Below are 13,352 nucleotides of genomic sequence, written 5' to 3'. Positions count from 1 at the left end.
TAAGCTCACCAAGTTAGACTGTTATTATGCTAATAACGAGGGGGCTGTGGGTTCGATCCCACCAAGGGCTATTCCATTTTGTTTCCCTAAAAGGCAAATCCCAAGTGATCTGTACAAGGACTAAGGCGTCCGCCCGTCTGGCGACGTTCTCGCCAACTTGTATGCCACGCCAAAGACACGGGTCCATGCCCGATCACCGAAATTCGACAGCGTTGGGCGTGGTTAGTACTCAGGTGAGTGACCAGCTAGGAAGTCCGCGAGCTATTGGTTTCTTCAGTTTTGCCTTTTTCCTTAGTTTTTGAGTCTGCTGCGCGGAAATCCTGCGGTCCAGCACGCTGACACCTCTCTTGCTTCTCGGTACGCACAGGGGCGAACCTGCGGCCACTGTCAAATGAAAGAGTCCGTTGTGTGTTTGTCGATTTGGCGTCTCCCAGTCGTTTCTAGCGCCAGTCCTCTACATATACGGCCATTTGCAAGCGTCAGCCGAGCAAAGTCGAGACAAGTCGACACATGAGGACACACGATGCTGTGAATCGTAATCCGCACTAGCCTTCGCGGAGCGAGACGAGGGGTGGAGGAAAACCATTCGTACCACAACTGTTCGGAAATTCGAAGATCAAGTAGCGTTGAACACACTCTCCTGAGTAAAGGAGACAACTTCCGTGTGGTGTCCGGGTTTCGAACCCGGATCAGCTACTTGGGAAGCAACCACGCTGACCGACACACCACCACTGCCTTCCCCTACAAGCTGTTTGCGCCGTGATGTGTCGCCTTCCCTCCTGGCGCCAGAGGACGAAGGCTATCTCGCTGTAGGCGCTCAACGCCGAGTGGAAGGCGAACACATCTGAACCCGTTTTCCTGGTGCTGCTAGGGCGATATACTGTGACTAGGCGCAGAACTGACTTCCACTGAAGAAATCTGCCCTTTAATGCACATCAGGGCCAACACGAAATTTCTAATATGAAGTACTCACTGACGATCCAAAGACGTTTCAGTACGTATGCGTCGGTACCGCCGGGGCAGTGCCTAAGTATTGTAAAGTGAAGGTGACAGTTCGATCCTCACACGAAGTATTTCATTGGCTTCCCACGAGTACGTAATGCACAGCGTGGCTGTTGCTAGGAAACGGCCTTAGATGCCGTTTGCTAATATCTGCTTTCTTTTGCGTCAATGTGGAAATTATCCTATTACTAAATACAGTTGTGCTGGTTACAGTTCAAACTGGATACGACGGAAGAGCGCGGGATGCGTTTCCTACGCCACATCTGACATTGCGCCTTAAATATTGTAAGACTGACATAATTCCGTCCTACCGAAAAACGAAACAGATTTCGCAGTCAGGTTCTTGAGATAATGCTAGAGACGGAAGTCACTGGGGCTGTTGTATCACACGTCAGATTGGCCGAGCGGTCTAAGGCGCCAGGTTTAAGCTCTGGTTCCCGAAAGGGAGCGTGGGTTCGAACCCCACATCTGACAATGCATTTTAATCATTCAGAAACTAACCTACTCCATTCATGTTGTAGAACAAGTAAATTACGCAGAAACACGCCATGGAGGTTTTGCTAGGGAAGACAGTGGCAGCAGTGCTGGCGTCTCACGTCCCATAGGCTGAGCAGTCAAAAAGAAATAGCGGAACATACTTTTCCTGTGTCGAGTTTTAGCTCTTCTCACGGACGTTTCCGTGGTCGTTGTGTTGTGGCTCTGGGCTCGAAGCGACAGGCGAAAATGAGTCAACAGTGACACGTACGTGTTTCAATGAATGGCAGGGCCTTAATAAAGATAGATGAAACGGCGGTTGCGGTAGTGGAGTCCTGAAGCGGCCGTATTGCGCGGGCAATAAGCTCACCAAGTTAGACTGTTATTATGCTAATAACGAGGGGGCTGTGGGTTCGATCCCACCAAGGGCTATTCCATTTTGTTTCCCTAAAAGGCAAATCCCAAGTGATCTGTACAAGGACTAAGGCGTCCGCCCGTCTGGCGACGTTCTCGCCAACTTGTATGCCACGCCAAAGACACGGGTCCATGCCCGATCACCGAAATTCGACAGCGTTGGGCGTGGTTAGTACTCAGGTGGGTGACCAGCTAGGAAGTCCGCGAGCTATTGGTTTCTTCAGTTTTGCCTTTTTCCTTAGTTTTTGAGTCTGCTGCGCGGAAATCCTGCGGTCCAGCACGCTGACACCTCTCTTGCTTCTCGGTACGCACAGGGGCGAACCTGCGGCCACTGTCAAATGAAAGAGTCCGTTGTGTGTTTGTCGATTTGGCGTCTCCCAGTCGTTTCTAGCGCCAGTCCTCTACATATACGGCCATTTGCAAGCGTCAGCCGAGCAAAGTCGAGACAAGTCGACACATGAGGACACACGATGCTGTGAATCGTAATCCGCACTAGCCTTCGCGGAGCGAGACGAGGGGTGGAGGAAAACCATTCGTACCACAACTGTTCGGAAATTCGAAGATCAAGTAGCGTTGAACACACTCTCCTGAATAAAGGAGACAACTTCCGTGTGGTGTCCGGGTTTCGAACCCGGATCAGCTACTTGGGAAGCAACCACGCTGACCGACACACCACCACTGCCTTCCCCTACAAGCTGTTTGCGCCGTGATGTGTCGCCTTCCCTCCTGGCGCCAGAGGACGAAGGCTATCTCGCTGTAGGCGCTCAACGCCGAGTGGAAGGCGAACACATCTGAACCCGTTTTCCTGGTGCTGCTAGGGCGATATACTGTGACTAGGCGCAGAACTGACTTCCACTGAAGAAATCTGCCCTTTAATGCACATCAGGGCCAACACGAAATTTCTAATATGAAGTACTCACTGACGATCCAAAGACGTTTCAGTACGTATGCGTCGGTACCGCCGGGGCAGTGCCTAAGTATTGTAAAGTGAAGGTGACAGTTCGATCCTCACACGAAGTATTTCATTGGCTTCCCACGAGTACGTAATGCACAGCGTGGCTGTTGCTAGGAAACGGCCTTAGATGCCGTTTGCTAATATCTGCTTTCTTTTGCGTCAATGTGGAAATTATCCTATTACTAAATACAGTTGTGCTGGTTACAGTTCAAACTGGATACGACGGAAGAGCGCGGGATGCGTTTCCTACGCCACATCTGACATTGCGCCTTAAATATTGTAAGACTGACATAATTCCGTCCTACCGAAAAAAGAAACAGATTTCGCAGTCAGGTTCTTGAGATAATGCTAGAGACGGAAGTCACTGGGGCTGTTGTCTCACACGTCAGATTGGCCGAGCGGTCTAAGGCGCCAGATTTAAGCTCTGGTTCCCGAAAGGGAGCGTGGGTTCGAACCCCACATCTGTCAATGGACTTTAATCATTCAGAAACTAACCTACTCCATTCATGTTGTAGAACAAGTAAATTACGCAGAAACACGCCATGGAGGTTTTGCTAGGGAAGACAGTGGCAGCAGTGCTGGCGTCTCACGTCCCATAGGCTGAGCAGTCAAAAAGAAATAGCGGAACATACTTTTCCTGTGTCGAGTTTTAGCTCTTCTCACGGACGTTTCCGTGGTCGTTGTGTTGTGGCTCTGGGCTCGAAGCGACAGGCGAAAATGAGTCAACAGTGACACGTACGTGTTTCAATGAGTGGCAGGGCCTTAATAAAGATAGATGAAACGGCGGTTGGGGTAGTGGAGTCCTGAAGCGGCCGTATTGCGCGGGCAATAAGCTCACCAAGTTAGACTGTTATTATGCTAATAACGAGGGGGCTGTGGGTTCGATCCCACCAAGGGCTATTCCATTTTGTTTCCCTAAAAGGCAAATCCCAAGTGATCTGTACAAGGACTAAGGCGTCCGCCCGTCTGGCGACGTTCTCGCCAACTTGTATGCCACGCCAAAGACACGGGTCCATGCCCGATCACCGAAATTCGACAGCGTTGGGCGTGGTTAGTACTCAGGTGGGTGACCAGCTAGGAAGTCCGCGAGCTATTGGTTTCTTCAGTTTTGCCTTTTTCCTTAGTTTTTGAGTCTGCTGCGCGGAAATCCTGCGGTCCAGCACGCTGACACCTCTCTTGCTTCTCGGTACGCACAGGGGCGAACCTGCGGCCACTGTCAAATGAAAGAGTCCGTTGTGTGTTTGTCGATTTGGCGTCTCCCAGTCGTTTCTAGCGCCAGTCCTCTACATATACGGCCATTTGCAAGCGTCAGCCGAGCAAAGTCGAGACAAGTCGACACATGAGGACACACGTTGCTGTGAATCGTAATCCACACTAGCCTTCGCGGAGCGAGACGAGGGGTGGAGGAAAACCATTCGTACCACAACTGTTCGGAAATTCGAAGATCAAGTAGCGTTGAACACACTCTCCTGAGTAAAGGAGACAACTTCCGTGTGGTGTCCGGGTTTCGAACCCGTATCAGCTACTTGGGAAGCAACCACGCTGACCGACACACCACCACTGCCTTCCCCTACAAGCTGTTTGCGCCGTGATGTGTCGCCTTCCCTCCTGGCGCCAGAGGACGAAGGCTATCTCGCTGTAGGCGCTCAACGCCGAGTGGAAGGCGAACACATCTGAACCCGTTTTCCTGGTGCTGCTAGGGCGATATACTGTGACTAGGCGCAGAACTGACTTCCACTGAAGAAATCTGCCCTTTAATGCACATCAGGGCCAACACGAAATTTCTAATATGAAGTACTCACTGACGATCCAAAGACGTTTCAGTACGTATGCGTCGGTACCGCCGGGGCAGTGCCTAAGTATTGTAAAGTGAAGGTGACAGTTCGATCCTCACACGAAGTATTTCATTGGCTTCCCACGAGTACGTAATGCACAGCGTGGCTGTTGCTAGGAAACGGCCTTAGATGCCGTTTGCTAATATCTGCTTTCTTTTGCGTCAATGTGGAAATTATCCTATTACTAAATACAGTTGTGCTGGTTACAGTTCAAACTGGATACGACGGAAGAGCGCGGGATGCGTTTCCTACGCCACATCTGACATTGCGCCTTAAATATTGTAAGACTGACATAATTCCGTCCTACCGAAAAAAGAAACAGATTTCGCAGTCAGGTTCTTGAGATAATGCTAGAGACGGAAGTCACTGGTGCTGTTGTCTCACACGTCAGATTGGCCGAGCGGTCTAAGGCGCCAGATTTAAGCTCTGGTTCCCGAAAGTTAGCGTGGGTTCGAACCCCACATCTGACAATGCATTTTAATCATTCAGAAACTAACCTACTCCATTCATGTTGTAGAACAAGTAAATTACGCAGAAACACGCCATGGAGGTTTTGCTAGGGAAGACAGTGGCAGCAGTGCTGGCGTCTCACGTCCCATAGGCTGAGCAGTCAAAAAGAAATAGCGGAACATACTTTTCCTGTGTCGAGTTTTAGCTCTTCTCACGGACGTTTCCGTGGTCGTTGTGTTGTGGCTCTGGGCTCGAAGCGACAGGCGAAAATGAGTCAACAGTGACACGTACGTGTTTCAATGAATGGCAGGGCCTTAATAAAGATAGATGAAACGGCGGTTGGGGTAGTGGAGTCCTGAAACGGCCGTATTGCGCGGGCAATAAGCTCACCAAGTTAGACTGTTATTATGCTAATAACGAGGGGGCTGTGGGTTCGATCCCACCAAGGGCTATTCCATTTTGTTTCCCTAAAAGGCAAATCCCAAGTGATCTGTACAAGGACTAAGGCGTCCGCCCGTCTGGCGACGTTCTCGCCAACTTGTATGCCACGCCAAAGACACGGGTCCATGCCCGATCACCGAAATTCGACAGCGTTGGGCGTGGTTAGTACTCAGGTGGGTGACCAGCTAGGAAGTCCGCGAGCTATTGGTTTCTTCAGTTTTGCCTTTTTCCTTAGTTTTTGAGTCTGCTGCGCGGAAATCCTGCGGTCCAGCACGCTGACACCTCTCTTGCTTCTCGGTACGCACAGGGGCGAACCTGCGGCCACTGTCAAATGAAAGAGTCCGTTGTGTGTTTGTCGATTTGGCGTCTCCCAGTCGTTTCTAGCGCCAGTCCTCTACATATACGGCCATTTGCAAGCGTCAGCCGAGCAAAGTCGAGACAAGTCGACACATGAGGACACACGATGCTGTGAATCGTAATCCGCACTAGCCTTCGCGGAGCGAGACGAGGGGTGGAGGAAAACCATTCGTACCACAACTGTTCGGAAATTCGAAGATCAAGTAGCGTTGAACACACTCTCCTGAGTAAAGGAGACAACTTCCGTGTGGTGTCCGGGTTTCGAACCCGGATCAGCTACTTGGGAAGCAACCACGCTGACCGACACACCACCACTGCCTTCCCCTACAAGCTGTTTGCGCCGTGATGTGTCGCCTTCCCTCCTGGCGCCAGAGGACGAAGGCTATCTCGCTGTAGGCGCTCAACGCCGAGTGGAAGGCGAACACATCTGAACCCGTTTTCCTGGTGCTGCTAGGGCGATATACTGTGACTAGGCGCAGAACTGACTTCCACTGAAGAAATCTGCCCTTTAATGCACATCAGGGCCAACACGAAATTTCTAATATGAAGTACTCACTGACGATCCAAAGACGTTTCAGTACGTATGCGTCGGTACCGCCGGGGCAGTGCCTAAGTATTGTAAAGTGAAGGTGACAGTTCGATCCTCACACGAAGTATTTCATTGGCTTCCCACGAGTACGTAATGCACAGCGTGGCTGTTGCTAGGAAACGGCCTTAGATGCCGTTTGCTAATATCTGCTTTCTTTTGCGTCAATGTGGAAATTATCCTATTACTAAATACAGTTGTGCTGGTTACAGTTCAAACTGGATACGACGGAAGAGCGCGGGATGCGTTTCCTACGCCACATCTGACATTGCGCCTTAAATATTGTAAGACTGACATAATTCCGTCCTACCGAAAAAAGAAACAGATTTCGCAGTCAGGTTCTTGAGATAATGCTAGAGACGGAAGTCACTGGGGCTGTTGTCTCACACGTCAGATTGGCCGAGCGGTCTAAGGCGCCAGATTTAAGCTCTGGTTCCCGAAAGGGAGCGTGGGTTCGAACCCCACATCTGACAATGCATTTTAATCATTCAGAAACTAACCTACTCCATTCATGTTGTAGAACAAGTAAATTACGCAGAAACACGCCATGGAGGTTTTGCTAGGGAAGACAGTGGCAGCAGTGCTGGCGTCTCACGTCCCATAGGCTGAGCAGTCAAAAAGAAATAGCGGAACATACTTTTCCTGTGTCGAGTTTTAGCTCTTCTCACGGACGTTTCCGTGGTCGTTGTGTTGTGGCTCTGGGCTCGAAGCGACAGGCGAAAATGAGTCAACAGTGACACGTACGTGGTTCAATGAATGGCAGGGCCTTAATAAAGATAGATGAAACGGCGGTTGGGGTAGTGGAGTCCTGAAGCGGCCGTATTGCGCGGGCAATAAGCTCACCAAGTTAGACTGTTATTATGCTAATAACGAGGGGGCTGTGGGTTCGATCCCACCAAGGGCTATTCCATTTTGTTTCCCTAAAAGGCAAATCCCAAGTGATCTGTACAAGGACTAAGGCGTCCGCCCGTCTGGCGACGTTCTCGCCAACTTGTATGCCACGCCAAAGACACGGGTCCATGCCCGATCATTGAAATTCGACAGCGTTGGGCGTGGTTAGTACTCAGGTGGGTGACCAGCTAGGAAGTCCGCGAGCTATTGGTTTCTTCAGTTTTGCCTTTTTCCTTAGTTTTTGAGTCTGCTGCGCGGAAATCCTGCGGTCCAGCACGCTGACACCTCTCTTGCTTCTCGGTACGCACAGGGGCGAACCTGCGGCCACTGTCAAATGAAAGAGTCCGTTGTGTGTTTGTCGATTTGGCGTCTCCCAGTCGTTTCTAGCGCCAGTTCTCTACATATACGGCCATTTGCAAGCGTCAGCCGAGCAAAGTCGAGACAAGTCGACACATGAGGACACACGATGCTGTGAATCGTAATCCGCACTAGCCTTCGCGGAGCGAGACGAGGGGTGGAGGAAAACCATTCGTACCACAACTGTTCGGAAATTCGAAGATCAAGTAGCGTTGAACACACTCTCCTGAGTAAAGGAGACAACTTCTGTGTGGTGTCCGGGTTTCGAACCCGGATCAGCTACTTGGGAAGCAACCACGCTGACCGACACACCACCACTGCCTTCCCCTACAAGCTGTTTGCGCCGTGATGTGTCGCCTTCCCTCCTGGCGCCAGAGGACGAAGGCTATCTCGCTGTAGGCGCTCAACGCCGAGTGGAAGGCGAACACATCTGAACCCGTTTTCCTGGTGCTGCTAGGGCGATATACTGTGACTAGGCGCAGAACTGACTTCCACTGAAGAAATCTGCCCTTTAATGCACATCAGGGCCAACACGAAATTTCTAATATGAAGTACTCACTGACGATCCAAAGACGTTTCAGTACGTATGCGTCGGTACCGCCGGGGCAGTGCCTCAGTATTGTAAAGTGAAGGTGACAGTTCGATCCTCACACGAAGTATTTCATTGGCTTCCCACGAGTACGTAATGCACAGCGTGGCTGTTGCTAGGAAACGGCCTTAGATGCCGTTTGCTAATATCTGCTTTCTTTTGCGTCAATGTGGAAATTATCCTATTACTAAATACAGTTGTGCTGGTTACAGTTCAAACTGGATACGACGGAAGAGCGCGGGATGCGTTTCCTACGCCACATCTGACATTGCGCCTTAAATATTGTAAGACTGGCATAATTCCGTCCTACCGAAAAAAGAAACAGATTTCGCAGTCAGGTTCTTGAGATAATGCTAGAGACGGAAGTCACTGGGGCTGTTGTCTCACACGTCAGATTGGCCGATGTATTCTGGCTTTAGCCGTCGCCGCGGTCGGACGTGCTTGTTGTTTACTCCGCGTACGTTAGCGCTATCGCCGGTGTTTGGTGTTTACGTGAAGTTAGCTGTACATTTTCGCTGTTATTTTTTGAGTGGTGTCTCTGATAAGTGTTTTTATAGTGCTTTCGTCCGTTCCACGTTTCGTGCTTCGCCGCAATTTCGGTTGTTGCCGGAATTTCGTCGGAACCGACGACCATGTCTGACACCGTCAGGAAGAATACTTTAGTCTTCTCGTTCGAGAAAGAAACACGGCCGGTCCAACCCACTGCGCTGGAACTCCACGATTGGCTGACTGAGGTAATCGGTATAAATTCTGACTCTGTTCATACCACGCAATTAGATGCTGAAAAATACTGTGTTTTTGTTAAATTTCTGAACTCAGTGACAGTCGATAAGTTGCTTGCAAAATGGGGTAATTCCGTCGAATTTGTTCATCGAGACGGTTCAAAAAGTAATGTCTCTGTACGAAAAGCTGATATCATGTACACCAATGTCAGGATTTTGAATGTTCCAATTGAAATTGATAATCAGTTGATCAAGGACGCTCTATCTAAATATGGCGAAGTTAAATCTATCTATAACGAAAGATGGTCGAAGCTATACAAGATACAGTGTTTTAATGGCATTAGATCCGTTGAAATGGAGGTGAAAGCCAACATTCCGTCCCATATATCCGTTGCAGGCCATAAAGCACATGTTGTGTATTCTGGTCAGGAGCGCACGTGCAATATTTGCAATGAGACAGGTCATTTCCGACAAGATTGTCCGCGCCGTGTTTATGTTCTTCGGAACAATCTAACACAGCGTCAAAAACTGACCCTCAGCGATGTCTTACCAAATAGCACTTCCCTTCTTTCGGTTAACGACAGTGGTGCATGTACTTCTGCAGTGCCCGCCATAACTACTACGGAGTTCCCTCCCCTGAGCGTCATTACATCACACCCTTCTGTTCCCGATTGCGATCTCCAGAATAAGAAGCGACCGTTGGAAACGACCGATGACGGCTCGGACGGCGAGTCCGCCCGTAATTCGCCTTCCACCCGCAAGCAGAAGCAGTGTAATGCGGATGTGCTCGAGGAAACAAACAGTACATGTATTGACGTGACGACAGCCGCTGAGGCAACCCGGCCGCTGTCGGCGGCTGAACAGGTACAAACGGTCCACGGAGGGGACGCAGTAACGATTGTCGCGGAGACGGAAGAGGCGCACTCCGAAGCACAAGAGGTGACGGAGCGGAACCCAACTCAAGAACTTACAGACCCACAAACCGCCGACTCAGTCAGTGCTCTGGAGCTAGTGACGGAAGAACAAGGAAATGGCACTCGTAAAAAGGACGCTGTTGAGGCAGCTTCGGTCACAACGGTGGTAAAGATAGACAATCCGAATGACGGCGCGTTGAACCAAGATGTCCGAAGACGCCGACTCAAACCGCAACCTACTCTCAAAGCTTCCCGTAACCAAAGCAAACGACAACCAGCACAAGAGGAAGCGACGGCCAAGAACGTCTTGTATGAAATCATCACGGAAAGACCTAAGGAGGTACCTTCATGTGACATTAGTGATGCAAAGCCCCTCGGTAAAACTAAAACCCGAGATGTTCGGAATCCTGCACCAAAATGAGGCTGTAAGATGAAAAAAAAAAGGATTTTGTTGAACCAGTTTCATTTCTAATTGTACTACTGTCTTAGTCATATTTCAGAGGAACCAGATGAAGTGTTTACCGAGCTTCAAATACTGACTATTCTTTTAGATGTTTGTTTAAGCGGAGTCGTTTCTCCCTTCTAGAAGCTGCACATCTCTTTTCTTTTTTTTTTTATTAATATTTTGTTATCTTTTTAATCACTTATTTACTTTTTATGCAAACTAAATGTCCCAGGCATATACAATTACGACTATCAATATTAACAGGATTACATCCGTGACTAAAGTTACAGCGCTCAAGGATTATTTATATGAGTCAGGGACGGACATTGCTTTCCTACAGGAAGTAGTGCTGACTAATCTTACAGTGCCTGGATATTTGGCGATTTTAAATGTCTCACTTGACACCAACGTCGGTACAGCAATTTTAGTCAGGGAGGGGATTCCTGTCTCGGATATCGAGAGGTTGGACTCCGGCAGAGCGATAGGTATAAAAGTCTTTGGTTCTACCCTTATCAATCTGTATGCCCCTTCTGGCACATCCAATAGAATGGAAAGAGCACAGTTCTATAAAGAAGAAATCATTTATTTATTACGGAAAAACCCAAAAGATCTTATAATAGGCGGTGATTTTAATTGTGTGATAAATAAGAAAGACCAGGTTCCGAATTTTAATAACTGCAATGAACTGAAGCGTTTCGTCACTGTTTTACAGCTTAAAGATGCTTGGGAAATAATGTATCCCACATTTGTGGCATTTACATTCCTAGGTCCTCACTCACGTAGCAGGATCGACAGACTCTACATATCGCAAAGTCTAGTTAGCTCCTTCATTAAAGCAGAGACGATTCCAGTTTACTTTTCTGATCATAGCTCCGTGCTAGCTTCCATCAACCTTACTGCGCAACCCACTCGCCGTTTTAGAAGTTCATGGCACCTTAATACGTCACTGATGCAGGACGACGGATTAGAAGAAAGTTTGACAGAAGCGTGGGCATTGTGCCTCCGCTCTGCAGATAGACACGTCTCAGTACTAGACTGGTGGTGCAACAGGGCAAAGCCTAAACTGAGAAAAGTTCTCATCCAGTATAGTGTACAACGATCGAAAGACTTGAAAAATTCCATAGAATTTTATTATACCATGCTGCGAAATTTATATGAGCAGGCAAACACTTCCAACGTCCGTCTGGCAGATATCAAGCAAACTAAGGCCAAATTGCTCAGTCTTAAAAGACAGCAGATGGAGGGTCTGAAATTAAAATCCAAGGCTAAGACAGTCGTGGAGGATGAACATGCTTCCTTGTACCATCTACTGAAGCACGAAAGAAACAGGAGACGCACCTTCATTGATGGACTTCAGTCTGAAACTGGCGAGACACTCACGACTCAGAGAGACATCGTCAATGCAGTGCACAAATATTACGAAGACCTATACACTGCCAACCCGGTATGTGAAGAGTCCTTCGATGAGTTCCTTAGTTCCATAGCTCCACAGGTCTCGGACGAGGAAAACGAAGACCTTCTCGTTGAGTGTACTAACGAAGATATCCACAGAATCATCTGCAAATCTCCTCTGAGGAAATCGCCGGGACCGGATGGTTTGCCTGTTGAATTTTATAAACGATACTGGCCACTGATTGGTGACATGTTTACCCGAATGACGAACGAGGTGCTTCAGGGAAAGCATTTACCTGCTGTTTTTAAAGAGAGCACAATAGTACTAATCCCAAAAAATGCTGCAAAAAGAAACCTCAACAACTTTCGTCCTATCTCCCTGTTAAACTCCGATTATAAAATCATCGGCAGAATTTTAAACAACAGACTCTCACAGTTGGCCAAAAAGATAGTAAGTCCATACCAGTCCTGTGTGCCTACCAAGAGCATTTTCAAAAGCATAGCTGAATATAGAGATATAATTGCAATCACTGCTGTGACCACCATAAAATGTGCTATCATGTTTATTGACTTCCAGAAAGCATTTGATCGTGTGGATCATAGATTCCTTAGTGCCACACTGAACAAAATAGGTTTTAATGAGCGAGTCGTAAGTGTGATCAGAAATGTTGCAACAGGCATCAGCGCTTGTATATCAGTTAACTGCCAGAGGACAAAGCAGATTCAGATCAGGCGCGGCGTTCCTCAAGGAAGCCCCCTCTCCATGTTCCTATTCGTGCTTTCATTAGAACCTTTCCTCCGCAGTGTTCATGCCACTCTAACTGGCATCACATTATCTGGTCACCGAACAGTCATAAACGCCTATGCCGATGATGTCGGAGTCGTCCTGCGAAATCCCGACGACATTTTGAAATTGGAAACGCTAATTAAAAAGTACTGTAGAGTCTCCGGAGCAGGTGTCAACGCAAACAAAAGCAAACTCCTAAACCTGCGGGGTTTTCAACATACCACCTTAGCCTGGGCCACAATGGTCACCCAATGCAAAGCACTAGGAATAACACTGACACCTTGTCCGTTAAAAATGGCAGCTATCAATTGGAGAAATACGTCGGGACAACTTCTTGGAATAACAAGAGAAAACCTCCACCGTAACATGAACCAAGTTCAGAGGGTGATTTTCATTAACCACTGCATTCTCTCCAGGAGTTACTTTCTAGCACAGATCTTCCCACTACCGAAAATGATTGGAAAAAAGATAATGTCTACCATTGCCAGCTATCTTTGGAGAGGGGATATATTCAGAGTCGACGCAAAAACTGCGACCTTAGATCCCAGGAATGGAGGTTTGGGGTTAGTTGACATCAGAAATAAGGCGTCTGCGCATTTTATAAAAAAGGACCGCCACTATCCTTAGCGACCACGCTGATAGCATTACAACTAAATTATTTGAAGTTGTCAGGCCTGCCAGTTTACAGGCGCCGGTGAATGTGCAAAAAATAAATAACCGGCTCCAGTACGTTCGTGTATA

General features: G+C 48.3%; 4 non-coding genes across 4 annotated transcripts; all 4 read left to right on the top strand.

Moving 5' to 3' along the window:
* Nucleotides 1-1,392: 1,392 nt before the first annotated feature.
* Nucleotides 1,393-1,476, top strand: Trnal-uaa (transfer RNA leucine (anticodon UAA)). Its single transcript has one exon. It is a non-coding gene; the product is annotated as a tRNA-Leu (tRNA).
* A 1,753-nt stretch (nt 1,477-3,229) lies between these two features.
* Trnal-uaa (transfer RNA leucine (anticodon UAA)) lies at nt 3,230-3,313 on the top strand. The gene has a single exon. It is a non-coding gene; the product is annotated as a tRNA-Leu (tRNA).
* A 1,753-nt stretch (nt 3,314-5,066) lies between these two features.
* Nucleotides 5,067-5,150, top strand: Trnal-uaa (transfer RNA leucine (anticodon UAA)). The gene has a single exon. It is a non-coding gene; the product is annotated as a tRNA-Leu (tRNA).
* Nucleotides 5,151-6,903: 1,753 nt separating this feature from the next.
* Nucleotides 6,904-6,987, top strand: Trnal-uaa (transfer RNA leucine (anticodon UAA)). Its single transcript has one exon. It is a non-coding gene; the product is annotated as a tRNA-Leu (tRNA).
* The last annotated feature ends 6,365 nt before the right edge of the window (nt 6,988-13,352 follow it).

This window comes from Schistocerca gregaria, chromosome 7 (assembly GCF_023897955.1).
Source record: "Schistocerca gregaria isolate iqSchGreg1 chromosome 7, iqSchGreg1.2, whole genome shotgun sequence".
Lineage (NCBI taxonomy): Eukaryota > Metazoa > Arthropoda > Insecta > Orthoptera > Acrididae > Schistocerca > Schistocerca gregaria.
Note: the sequence above shows the minus strand (reverse complement) of the source record. Positions and strands in the feature narration are given on the sequence as shown.